Below are 14,119 nucleotides of genomic sequence, written 5' to 3'. Positions count from 1 at the left end.
CAAGTGCCAGTTTAGATCTGAGATCAACCACTTTGTGTGATCACAGCCTTCGTTATCACAGACAACACATGCTCAGGCTCTGACGTATGCTAGATTAGGTGAATGAACATTTCGTATTAGGCTGGGCCGGATTAGCAGGGAGATTGTTTAAGGATGCTGGGGTCGGTCTGGGAGTGAACATGTTAAGTAAGAAATGGCCGTATTCTCAACCCAGAGAGAGACCTCTTTTAAAGACATCAATATTTCAAACTGTTTTGCTCATGTGTTATAACTTGTCTGTCTCTTTTTCATGGTGGCCATATATCTCAAGCCTTTTTGAGGAGCCAAATGAGACTCCGAAAAACAGAGGAGGCATTAAAAGAACTTTAAGAAGGAAAGTAGCCCCCGAGGTACTAAAGGCCTCACATTCTCAGGCCAGACGCCTTCTTCTCTAGCCTTTTCTAACAGGGTTAGGGACTTCCCAGGGTAGGAGCTCAGCAGAAGCCCTGTCCCCCAACAAGGACCAACAATCCATGTGTCTGAATAGAACTCCAAGGAGAAAGGGTGGTGGACTCTACATCTGTAAAATGGATGTGCTGATGTTTGCTTCTTGGGTATACAATGGGACCTAAGCCCTTCCATGATGTGAAATGTGATCTAAGACATACAGTTATTAACAGAATCTAGTCGAAAATCTAGCTCCTAGGAGCCAAGATTTACTAACCTGGGCAATTCAGTGCCGAATTTTATGTACCCTCGAACGTGAAATGAAGGACAATGGTCTTCACAGTCCAGAGCACACACTGATGACAAGGAGCCCGTGAAGAAGCCAGACTCTTCTTTGGGTAAGAGTTGGTCTTTGAAGTGACACAAATGTTTTACAACTACATAGAAGTGGCAGTTGCAGAATGTGGCAGGTATAAACTAAATGTCACTGTACATTAAAAACACTTAATGTTACATTGTGTGAGCCTCAGTAAATTATTCTAAAAACGCAAATTCCTTGGCTGCTCCATCGTAGATTCAGCTTCGAGAGGCTTGTTATGGAGACCCCAAATCTTAATTTTAAAAAGCTGGTTCTGCAGTCTTACTGCAGGTGGACCAGGGACTGTAGATTTAGAAACATCAAGACAATACCATCTGGGAAATAAAGAAACGTACCACTTTGTCTGATAAAAGAAATTAACAAAGAGTTGAGCACTGTGTAATTATATACACACACACACATATATGCACATACATATATGTATATATACATACATATATATGTATATAGTTATATAATTATAATTGTATATATATGTATATATATACAATTAACTCTATATTGTACAAAGAGAACACTTAGAACTGAGACAGAAAAACAGGCCTTCTGTACCCAAATGTTGATAGCTTTCAAAGTACCATAAGACCATTCTTCATAGTATCTTTTGAAAATGAATGTAGGAGCCCAGAGTCAACGTGGGGTCATGTCACCACAGTGGAAAGTAAAGGCTCCCAGTGGGCAGGAGAAAGTTGGATTTATTTGGGAAAGTAAGACTCATGTGTTAGGTATGGCGGTTCCTGACTGAATTCCTAGCATTCAGGCAGCTGAGGCAGGAAGAACACGGAAAGTTAAGGCCAGCTGGGTTATGTAGCCAGCAATTGAAACCAGCCTAGGCTACATCACAAGAACCTGTCTAAACAAACAAACAAACAATCAAACAGACAAACAAACAAATCTAAAAATAAAATGACATTAATACCTAAACCAACATCTAAAAATAAAATGACATTAATATTTAAACCAAATCCAGATTCACAATAACACCAGCAATGGTCTTGTTGCCTCTGTCCTCTTACACAACTAAAGGATTTCAAAAATGCCGCCCATTTACACACTAGCCAGTGACCATCACCTCATAGCAGCTGGAGGTCGTATGTCTAGTGGTGTGTGCCCTTACCCCGTCTGTTCTTGGGCACTCTGGTGTCACCAACTCATAGTGTCTGTCAGGGAGTTCTAGGTGATTGTCACTACTTTAGAGCCCTAATCAAACAAGCACATTATTTCAAAGTGGCATCATAAAGCAAGATTTGAACACTCTACTTGCAGTGGCATTACTCGGAGAGACCAAACGTGGGAAGAGATGAATACAGTCAGTCAAAGGACTAGGTCAGAGCCATGAGCAGGAAGGCAATTTGGACACCCGCTACAACACAAAGTAGTCTGGAGAATATTATGCTAAGTGAAATAAGTCACCAGAAAAAGCCAAGCACTGCCTGCTTCTTCCTGACACTGGTTATCACGACGGGCCGACTCAGAAAGTAGACGGATGGCTGCCAGGGGCTAGGAGGAGGAGGAGGTGGGCATTGCTTCCTGAGCACAGACTCAGTCTCATAAAACGAGGGCATTCTGGGAACTGACTGTGCAGCCATATGAAGAAACTCCTCTGAACGTGGCTGCAGGCTGGAGAGGCAGGGTGCTCGCCCAGCACATGCAAGAAGGCCCCAACACCGCAAACAGCGACAGCAAAAACATTAACATGGGAGTTTTGTGATGTGTATGTTTTACTACAATTAAAAATATAAAAAGATCTTCTCCCTCTTCCTCCTTGCCTCACCCCCTCCCTCCTTCTTTCTTATTTCCTCCATCTACTCCTTCATTTCCTTCTTATCACACAAAGTAAGATTAAATAGCATTTTGTAGGAAAAGGACTCCAGCAATATGCGTCTCCTGACCCCCCCTCCTCCAGTACTAACTGCTTTTCCATTTGCCGTGTAGGCTTCCAGCCTTTACCTGTGGCTTTACATACATGCTCATTCATGTGCCCCTAAACACACACGTGTGTACTTTCCCACACTCACACACGGGGCGCCATTTTGAATGAACCTGATTTTTGCACATCACACCGCCTGGTTTACTGATTGAAGAGTTTGGGGGCTGTTTCTGTCTCTGTCTTCCAGATACACGAAGACTCTTGGCCTTTTCTTTGTCCACTTCACCGTGACTACACTTCTGGGGCGGGAGGTCTGGTTGGTTCTAGAAGGGACTTGCTGGATCGGCTCCCGTTGGTAGAAGGAACGCGGCCGTGGCTGCCTCCAGCCTCTTGCGGCTGAAGCCTGGGAGCCTTGCCCTCGCAGTGTAGCAGCCTCACCACCCGCCAGATGATTGGCAGCAGAAGGGCTTGCTGCTGGAAGCCACCCATTTCCATCAGTGCAGTGGGCTCCAACACAAAAAGTTGTCTCCTACCACATGGGGTTGGTGGGGACTTGGGGAAATGGTAATCGGAGAAAGAGAGAGGAAAGGAAGGCAAAGGGCAAAGCGCAAAGCTTACCAGCTGGGCTCTCCCACCCTTCTGAAATATGGACAACGGTATTGATCTGAGGCCGGGGGCGGGGGAGACCCTCACCCTCTAGCCTTTTCTAAATTGAGATGATAGTAGTGCTATGCTTTAAAAGATGTTATCAGTCCCAAAGAGCAAGTGAGGTCCTCCAACACCTAATGTCTGCTAAAGTGTACCTGGCTCCCTTGGAAATGGAGCGGCAGATTGGTGGAGCTGCAAATAATGAGCCTCTGCACCCCATTGAAATGTAATTACACAGCCCTCTTGTTCTTAAACCTATAAGGTGAAAGGAAGACGGAGAGAGGGAGTAAAAACCGCTGACCCTTCAAACTTTAATTTACGTTATGCATTCGCTCGCCCTTCTGATAGGTTTTAGAAAGGTCATAATTTAGGGTATTTTGCAGTTGATAAATGATCTGTATGTTTGTGTTCACACGCACCGATTGATTTGTTATAGCCAAAATATTGTTTCTATAACAACCCAAGGGCCCTTAACTAGACAAACGGCAAAGCAGAATCCAAGGGGGGAAGGGAAAAGAAAACCCAGGCCAGCCGGCCCAGGAGGGGCCGGGGATGATGGAGTGCCGGTAAGGGCAAGGATGCAGGGGAGAACAGGGTGCCGGGTGGGGGGTGGGGGGACAGTGCTGGCCTGCGCAGCTGGGGCAGAGGCTTTTGTTCTTGGCAGGCCACGGTCATGGTCTCCTCAAGCCTCTCTCTGCCCAGCGTGGGTGGCTTTCACCGATGCCCGAGCAAGTCTTGTCAAGACTTTCAAGTTGAGCCCCCTTGGGTGCAGAGGAAACCAGTAGGGTTGTTAGGGCAATTTTCCCGCCTTTCCAGTCTTGGAAGAGGCTCCTGTTTCTGGGCCCAGTTGATGCATTATGCATCAGGACTGCCTGCAACTGACAGCCCCTCAGCCAGCATCGACTTGAAAAGCAATGGTGCTAATCAAAGCCGACACATTTGAATGTCCAGACACACACACAGAGAAATTTACTAATCAAAAAGTGTATTTCCTAGGGCTGTCTCCAGAGAAATCCGAGGGAAGAAATTGGAATAATTTATTAGCTTACAAGTTTTCGTTGACAGTTAGCCCAAAGCTATTTATCTCTGTAATAGAGAACGTCTCCAATGTGGCAAAATTGACCAAATCAAACAGCTTTGATCAGAAAATGAATCTGGCAAGCCTGCCTGTCGGAGGGTCCCAGGAGAAAGAGGGGAAACAAACAAAAGATTTAACAAGTGGTCAATAGGAGAAAGAGAGTAAGAAAGGGGGACTGGGAGCGGGAAAGAGCCAGGGAGAAGGACACAGAAAAAGAATTTTGCAAAGCTCTGGGCCAGACTCTGGAACGAATTGTTGAAGAAATAAATGATGTTGCACACCATAACATTTAACATGGTGCTTGTGCATTTTCTGGGCCTTGCAGCCCAAACTGAGATGTGATTTTTATGGTAACAAGATGAAGACAAACTGCAGAGGGAAGGGGCTTGCTGCTGGTGGCAGCAAGGAGGAAATAAACATGGGAGGGCCCAGAGAAATGAGGTTGCCTCTCTCCAAACTGCCCTCTACACACACACACACACACACACACACACACACACACACACACACCAGGGTCAGCAGTAGATCATTGCTAGCAGGCAATAATGATGCTAGCTTTATCCAGTCTGCCTCAGTGGGTATGAGGCTCTTGTCTAGCAGGATCTCAACTGACTCCTGGGCAGGAACCGTAAGTACCTGTGAGTCTGAAGAAAGAGTTCGCCTCCCTCCTCATCCTCTCCTACAAAATATAGAGATGGCAATGAGAGAATAGCCAATGTCCTTTGCTTTTCTTCCCAGTGACACAAGGCCACACAGTGCGTCAGGAGAGGGCATTAAAATCTAGCTGTAAAACCCAATGATAGGGTCAAAGGATAGCTCAGTGGATAAAAGGAAAAAAAAACTCATGACTGTGAGGAGCGGGTGTGGCGGCAGTCCCAAAGGCGCCAGGGACTGCAGCTAAGTCGTATGACTTGCACCTGACTTCCTCATATAAGCCACAAACATCATGAGAGCTGCGCAGGTGTACCAGGATACTGGTGAATCCATTTTGGTGGAGATATGCCCCTGCTGCCCTAATTAGCTGAAGCTGCTTGCCTGGTGAGGTGGCGTGGCCTGCTGTGCGTGGATGGGAACTGAGAGTATAAAAGAGTGAGAGGCCCAGGGTTCGGGGGAGATATAAACAAGGGAGATATAAACAAGGGAGATATAAACAAGAAGAAACAGGACTGAATAAACGTGTGCAGAAGGATCCTGTTGCAGCGTCGTTCTTCCTGGCCAGTTGAGCGCGCGCAAGACATGACCACATGAGTTTGCTCCCTGGAAATCAAGTAGCATGGTGATGTGTGCATTTGTAATCCCAGGATGAGGGGGAGAGGGAGAGAGGGAGAGAGAGAGAGAGAGAGAGAGAGATATGAGAGATTGGCTGACAGCTCATGGGCCAGCTAGACTCGAGTACATGGAGACAAACCACAAGAGAAATTCTGCCTTAGCAAAGTAGACAGAACTGACTCATGAAAATTCTCCACACATGTGCCACGGCATGCATCTACCTGCTCTCACATGTACATGTACACACACACACACACACTCACACATGCACTCACAATACACACAGTAAATAAGAACTTTTAAAAAGACCGCTGGCAGATGAAACAGATAATGAAGAACTAGAAAAACTCTTTAAAAGACTCTTACACTAATGCCATGCTCGCTTAGAGGCCTTTCCCTTAGCCTCAATCACACAGGTCCATCTACCACTAGCTTTCCAATCCCAAAGATTTAAAGAGTCTCGGCCATGGTCAACACCGTCCACTTTCTAATACCTAACTGTATTCAGTGGCAGGAGAGCTACTGTATTCAATGGCCAAATAATTGAAAGGATGTTCTAGCAGTAAAGTCGCTTGCATCCCAAAGCATGCTAAGAGGCCATCAGCATCAACATCACTCATTAATTTTAGGAAAGAGTTTGTGTATGCTCTCTAGGTGGAACTACCTTTAAAATAGTGGCGAAAGGCTGGTGAGATCGGACATCAAAACACTTTCTGCACGGTGTCCTCTGAGTGGGTCTTGTTCAGCGTCAACATTGATAAAGACTTGGGAGGGTCTGAAGTCCAGGACTCAGGTGAAACCCTGTCTTGGGGACTTCTTTTCCTTCTTCTCTTTGTAAACAGTGTGCTTTGACCTGGATTTTGATTTATATAATAGGGATTTATGTGGGAGTCAACAAGGAGACAACCAGGCTGAAGGCACACCTCAATGATATCCCAGTTGTCTAGCGTGTATAGGGTCGTGGCTTCTCTTCATGGCAATGCAAAACCAAACTGAAGCCCAAACTCCAAAGGCTGCAAAACAATTATCATCTTATACAAACACTAGAGGTTACCACTGCTGTTTTATCCGGAGGGAGAAAGAGGACCAGTATTTAATCAGCTACATCTAACTGAACTGAGGGCAGTAAATACCTGGAAGCCAAGCGGTGTCCTCTGAAGGCTGGTTTGCTCGCTGGGATTGAGGTGTGTTTCCTAGTGGTCATTACGTCTGCTCCTTTCCCCTTCCTCCGAAAAACGGAGTTACAACCTCCCCACGATGATGCTGGGCAAATAGCAAATGCTTGTGGTACCTGCCCACGGTGGGCTATGTGTCCTTCCCCAGACATTTGGGAGAAGGATATGATTGGTTTTAGTTGGGATCCCAATTCAGGTTTAAATCCCCATGCCTGAAACATATGTCTGTATAGTCTTAGAGATAACACCCTTGGGTAATTGAGTATTAAAGGCAGATCAGCAATTTTTGCTTCATCAACAAAGTCTAGATTAATTTGCTCTATTGAAGGTCTTAGTGGACACCATCCCCACATTGGGATCACAAGCACAGGCCACCATGCCTGGCTGTTTTAATGTGAGCCCTGGGGATCAAACTTAGGTCTTCAATGGTTTGATCAATATAGCTTCAATACAGCGAATACGTTACTATTTAACCCATCTTCCCAGGCCTCCTGTTTTAATAATTAATTATTAATGATATAATTAATTAATTAATTAATTATTAATTAATGAGACCTTTGCCTGTATTTCTGACAGCAGTCACAAATACCATCCATCTTCGTGGTCCATTCATTTTGTGGTATTTTCGCTAAAGCGTTAGTCATGCCCTTACTACTCGACATAGTCTACGATCTTACAGCAGATAGGATGTTCTGGGGCCTGCTTACCATAGTCACTACTCCTCTATTCTCCATTAGACCTTATTAAATCAACATCTCAGTACAAAGTTGGAAGATTCACCTCAGCCAGAAAGAAAACAGCCCATTACAGCCTCCCACATGCTACTGCCCAGAAGTGGCATGAACACACGTACTTTTTATTAGCCAAAGAGAGTCACAGAGCCAGAGACAATTTGGAGCCTGTTTTCCCACAGACAACTAGAAGAAGAAGGGAACCAGAGGTCTCTCCCCATGTTTCAACAGCTCCAGGCACATTAAAACAAATTCTTCATCCCAGGAGGATGAAATGCTGAATGGAGAGCCACAAGGCTTTGCCCTAGTACTTGCTCGGACACTAGATAAGGCCTTTGTCCTTGCCTTGTCTCCTAACTCCACTGGTCTCCCACATTCTCCTCTGCAATGAAGGTTTAAGATAGACAGTTGTCTCTCTGACTCTATATGAGAAAAAGACATTACCTCTTCTGGGCCTTAGAGCACATATGCTTATAAGGCAGTGAGACCACTCATGCTAGAGCCAATGGCACAGGGAGATGGTAAGGGCAGTGGCATACGCTAGGGAAGCTAGAGAGAGTCTGACAGTTCTCCAGGGGTTTGAGACGGTCCACAGAAGGATGATGAATGTGCCAGGGATTCCACGTCATACAATATTCATTGGTAACTCACTCTGACAAAAGTGTTTTAGTTTTAGCTGCTTGTGGCCGTAGACTTGCAACTGTGCCTCGCATACAGCTATTTCTTGTTTTATCTAATGGATCTGTTTCTTTTTTTAAAAAATCATCATATAAACAAAATTAAAAGCTATGAAGTCACCCCTTGGTTTATGGACAGTTGCATCAGTCAAAGAAACAAACGCCTTTTGAGCAATGAGGCCATCCCACGCTCCCTTTTGTTCTGAGATGTTCTGTGTAACCATGCTGATGTTCTGTCCCCATACAAGAAACCCAAAGACATCTAACAATACTTGTGACATTTTGCACTGCATTTTCTTAAGCTAGTCAATGGCACCTTGCTTTTGGGTAACAAAGCCTTACACAGGATAGAAAGAGCATAATTCAGACCAGAGTTCCAATGGTTTCTTAGCAGCTGTGAGTTTGGGCAGATGTGAGGGGTCTCTGGCATCTTGTCGTGTTAGACTGATTGTCATTTTTCATCCGACTTCTTTGCCCATCTGCCTAAGAAATCCCGTTCCTCACAGACCAGGGACCCATAGGGTCTGTGGCAATGGAGTAAGGATGAGGGCAGTTTCTTGAGACTGTTGAAAGGCTGTGGGGAGAGCCTTAGATCAGCAGCTATGTTACAGGCTCTGGCAGGGAGATGGCTCTCAGTATGGACCACACGAAGCAAGTAGACAAGGTATCACTATCGCTATTCTCCGAGACAAGAAAGATGAGCCTGAGAAAGACTATGTGCTCAAGGTCTCACAGCTGCAGGACTGGAGCCCTGACACCCCTCGTCAGTCCCACAGCGAGGCAGTGCCTGTACGACGTGTTTACAGCCGACACACCTCATACAATGCTTTATGTGGCTTTGGCTAGAGAGCTAGGCCCCCATGCTCCTGTGAGCCCGTCTCTGCGTGTTGGCGGCAGATGATTGGGACTGCTTATCCACCAGCCAAATATCAAGTTCTTCCAAGTCCTCTAAGCCAAATAGGAGACATAGCACATTCAATCATTAAGCTAAGACCTTGGTTTGCAGGAACCTTGTCTCCTGAGCTTAACAATTACAAAGAACATAATAATTCATTTGAGGATATTATGGGGAAATAATAATACCATCTACAGTGCCAACATGATTAAGTGTTCTAATTTGTAGAGATCACCTTCCATGGGTGGGTAGGGGGTGGGTGTTAAGAATTTGGCTACTCTCTGACTAGTGCGTGGTCTTTAAGAGGCACATTAAAGACCTACTAAGTAGAAGCCTGGATCTATGTTCTGGCTATAAGTACAAGGCAAGCATAATCCTTGAACTTATGGGTAGCAATATTGTCAACAGGTAAACACATAGCATTTTTATAAAGTAATGGTCTAACATGAAATGTCTACCACAGGCTTCTTTGTTTGAAAATTTGGGGCTGGCAACATGGCTTATAGAGGTAAGTCTCTGAAAGTGAGTTTCAACGATCATGATATTCACCCCTCCCTTCAGGCACATCCCTATGTGCCCTTCCGGGTACCATGTGACAAGGCACTGCTACAGTCACCAGTTGCCATGGAGCAATCCACACCCACCAGGATGCCTTCCCTACCCAGAGGGCCACACTCTGAACTGTGAACCAAGATAAATCTTCCTCCTTCTGTTTCTCTCAGGAGTTTGGTCACAGTGACAAGAAAAATAGCCAACGCTATCAAAGTATACTAAGCTATATGAAAGAGAAAAAAAAGAACTGGGCACAGTGTAATTAGAAGCCCAACGGTGATTGGGAAGTTGAGGAACATTTCCATGGAAACGTGGCATTTCTATCAAATCATGAGAAAAGCTGATAGCTACCAGGCAGTCAAAAATGGGAAGAGTGAACATTGCAAGGGGAGAATTGGTGTTATAGGGCCTGAGGTTGGGAAAAGCTTGGATTAAAATGAGGTTGGGTAGTGGGGTGTACCACAGCCTTAGAACTAAAGAGACACGAGACACAGGAGTGGGCTGGGACCAACCTTTCACTGGTGAATTGAGGTGTAACTGAAAAAACCTAAACAGAAATCATGGAATCCCACTGAGGCCTGAAAACGAGCTCCCAGCCTTTGCGTAAGAGAATTGATTTTATTTAAAAAGTCAAGTTAATATCAACAGGGGGTAGAAGTGAGAGTGGCCAGGAGGTGGCCGTATGGCCACATTGAAGGGTGGCTGCATTCTCATGGGAGGTGGCCATGAAAGGAACGAAACTTTGAAATACTTCAGGGGTGGAATTTGTTAGATTTCTGAGGTAGGAAAAGAGTGTTGGTCAAAGGGAAAGAGGGTATTTGGGGTTTATATGGAAGGCTTGGAGAAGGCAACTTGCTTTGTGCAAGCCTGCAGCTTCTCCTTTCTGGAGTTGCTTGTCCAGTGGAGTCCATTTTGTCTTTAGAAACTGCCTTACCCTGGCTGTCAGGATGGGGATACCAGGGGAAGACTGAGTTTGGTGATGGCAGTGAAGATGAAGAGCTGGAGTTTCAAAACGAGGCCTTGGACAGAGTCCTGGACAGCGTGTTCAAGGTTTATTCTAACAGAATTGATGGTGCAAGGAAATGGCTTTAGTAGATAGAGTGAGAAAGAGAAAGACAAGGTGTGTTTCTGGTATGTGGGTTGATGTTCTGAGATTTGGAAGGGAACAGCCATCAAGGGAGCAGAAAACTCTAGATCTGGCCATCTTGCATCTGAGACACCTTTAAGAGACTCAGCAAGAGGACCCACCCCCGCAGCAGTTCTGGACTTACATTTGAGAACTTGGCATATAAACATAGACGTGCTGAGAGGAATCCCAGAGCCCGTCCGGCCCCTCAGACAGGTAAGAAAGCTGAGTCAAAATCTGCGGGAAGGAGGTATCTCAGATGCAAATAACAAAAAAGGAGAGGGTAGGTGGCCCCATGGTGAGGGATGGAGCCACGTGAGATTACATGGAGGTAGTTTAGGATTCTGAGGAGTTAGAGCACAGAATTAGGAAGATAGCCACCAGGCTGAGGAAGGAAGACACTTGCTTTCTGTGAACAGCTCTGAGGGTAAGCAGACGGCAGTTTGAGAGGCAACTGGGCACAAGAGTATTGTCTGACCAGCTCTGGTTCGATATAAGGAGAATCAGGTAGTCAAGTAGAGAGGGCAAGAGAAAGGATGAAGAGAGGTGACAGGGACGACAACTGGTCTTGCCACATTTAGGAATTTTCTAGAAGTTAAGTTAGGAAGTTTCTAGAAGCACTAAAGGGACAATGCCTCTTAACAAGACATTGCAGTACAGTGGGCCCCTGATGGAATCAACTAGAAGCGGGAAGAAGAGGTTGGAAAGAGGGATCTGGGATAAGGATGCCCATGTGGGACCAAAAGCTTCTGTCCTTTCCAGGTGGTTGAGGTGGTGACATGGGGGAATGTGACATGGGGCAACATGAAGCTGAGGCTCTGGTGACATGGGGGAGCCTCAGGCTTGCCTGGTTTAGAATTCACATTTTCCCAGCACCGAGAAACTAGACTCTTTTCCTTTTGGTAGCAGCAGCTGCCCCTGAGGTCCTGAGCCACAGAAGACGATGTGATTTCAGAGGACCACAGTAAACGTTTAGCGTTCTCCCTACCCTCCGACTGGGGTTATGTCCTGATTTGGGGACAAGAGCCTAGGAAATGGGGAAAGAGAGATGGCTTGCCTTGGCCATCTCCTCTCACTCTCTGAGGCATGAGATTTGATTACCAGCCTTTTAACACGCATGACAGCCAATGTTAATATTTGCCGCTGGGTTGTCTAGCCCCCTTTTAAATCTTATCTACAGTGTTAGGCTCTTTGACTCCTAGGGGTTAGGATGCCACAGGCTGACTTCACGCCACTTAATGCTCCTCTGTCCTCTATAGCAATGACATGTTCCTAGAAATAAATGGTGTAAGAACAAAGAAATGCCAAATTCTCGGGAGTCACTTCAATAATTCACTGACACACCTGTCTGCTTGTTGACAGAGGCAGCTAGCAAGGATCTTTCAGTCTCAACTTCACCCTTCACGAGACACATTTTTGTTTGTTTATTTGTTTGTTTGTTTTTTGGTTTTTCAAGACAGGGTTTCTCTGTGTAGCCCTGGCTGTCCTGGAACTCACTTTGTAGACCAGGCTGGCCTCGAACTCAGAAATCTGCCTGCCTCTGCCTCTCAAGTGCTGGGATTATAGGCATGTGCCACCACCGCCCAGTGGGGTTATGAGACACATTTTAAAAAATTAATTAACTTCAGTTGATGTCCAAAGGGAATATCCTTTTTATTATGGTTGGTATCCTTGAGTTGTTCTTCTACCAAGACAACTTGTTACAAAAGTAACAACTACTGGGCTGCAGGGGGCTCATCAGTCAAGAGTTGCTCCATCAGAAGATCAGGGTTTCATTCCTCGTTCCTAGGTGGAGGCTCCCAGCCATCTGTAACTCCAGTCCCAGGGGATCCAATGCCCTGACCATGCGGACAATGAACCCATAGAGAAATAAAAGACAACTAAGTGTCTACTAATGGCCAGGCTAGCTTTCGAAGGCATCTTGCCAACGAAACTATAGACATGAATAAAAGGAAACGCTAAAGGAGAGCCCAGCAGAAGCCCACGGTGTGTATGGGTGGGACTTGACCTCTGCCTTTTATCATCTCTGTAGGTGTTGCAGATCTACCAACACCCTGAACCTTGTACTCTGTTCAGAGCTGAGCATTTTGTCAGAGTCTAGGCAAGTAGGAGAATGGCTTTTCTCCGTCTATGTGAAGTCAGAAACTTAGAAGTCATGCCTCAACTTGAAGATTGTTATACATTTTCCAAACACTAAAAAGACACTAAAGTCAGTGTGGTTGTATGAAATTCTTTCATTACATAAACATGCAATGAAAAGAAGTGATTTTGTTATAAGCATTTAAAAATATATAAAGATAATATCTATGGTTTATGATGCTCCTGCTATTTTGACTAGTAGTTTTATTTCTTGGTATATTAGGTTAACGTTCAAGGTCCATTCTGGGTATCAGCTTGAAAAATTAATGTCTCAGTGCTAACAAAAGAAAAATCAAATCTCACTTTGTAGGCTTCTTTGCTTCCAGCGACTGGAATCAACATATCTAGCTGTTCACAAGGCATTCCCAAATGTCAACCTAGTGGTGTTGGTTCTCCTAATACTTACTTCAGGTTTACTAAGCCAGGAGCTGTTTTGAATGCTTTGAAGGATTAGTTTTGCCTTTGTGATAATGCACTGGTCACTCTCTATAGTTAGATAAGGAAACTGAGTCTCGGCAATCTAAAGCCACAGCGTGAAACGCCTTTATAGAGCCTGGGCTCACCTTGATTCCCAGCCCTGCTCCGTGCTGGACTTGTGCTTTGGTTATAAATAACCTGAGAAAGGACCAGCACGTGGAGGAAGTTGTAATCACACAAGCAAACCATGAGAGGTTGGTGTCTGTGTGTAGGTACAAGGTGAGATTTAAAGACCGATCTCCCAATTCTTCGTTGATATGACTCGGCACCTAAGTCCTGGCCTGGCCACGGGACTCTGGGACAGAGGTGGGCACTTGCCACTTCATTTAGCCAATCCTTAGATGTTATGTGAGAGACCTCGAGGGGGTGGGGCACTAGAGATGTGTAATGCGTGTGGTGTGTGTGATGTGTGTGGTGTGTGTGATGAGTGTGATGTGTGTGATATGTGTGTGTGATGTGTGTAATATGTGTGATGTGTGTGATAAGTGTGATGTGTGTGATATGTGTGATGTGTGATGTGTGTGATATGTGTGATGTGTGTGATGTATGTGATATGTGTAATGTGTGTGATGTGTGTAATATGTGTGATGTGTGTGATATGTGTGATGTGTGTAATGTGTGAGATGTGTGTAATGCCCCAGATGGTCTATAATCCAGGCTTCCTCACTTCAGTTTTT

The sequence above is a fragment of the Mus musculus genome, chromosome 13 (genome assembly GCF_000001635.26).
Source record: "Mus musculus strain C57BL/6J chromosome 13, GRCm38.p6 C57BL/6J".
In the NCBI taxonomy this organism is placed as follows: domain Eukaryota; kingdom Metazoa; phylum Chordata; class Mammalia; order Rodentia; family Muridae; genus Mus; species Mus musculus.
The sequence above is the reverse complement of the archived record's forward strand: the minus strand, read 5'-3'. Positions refer to the sequence as shown.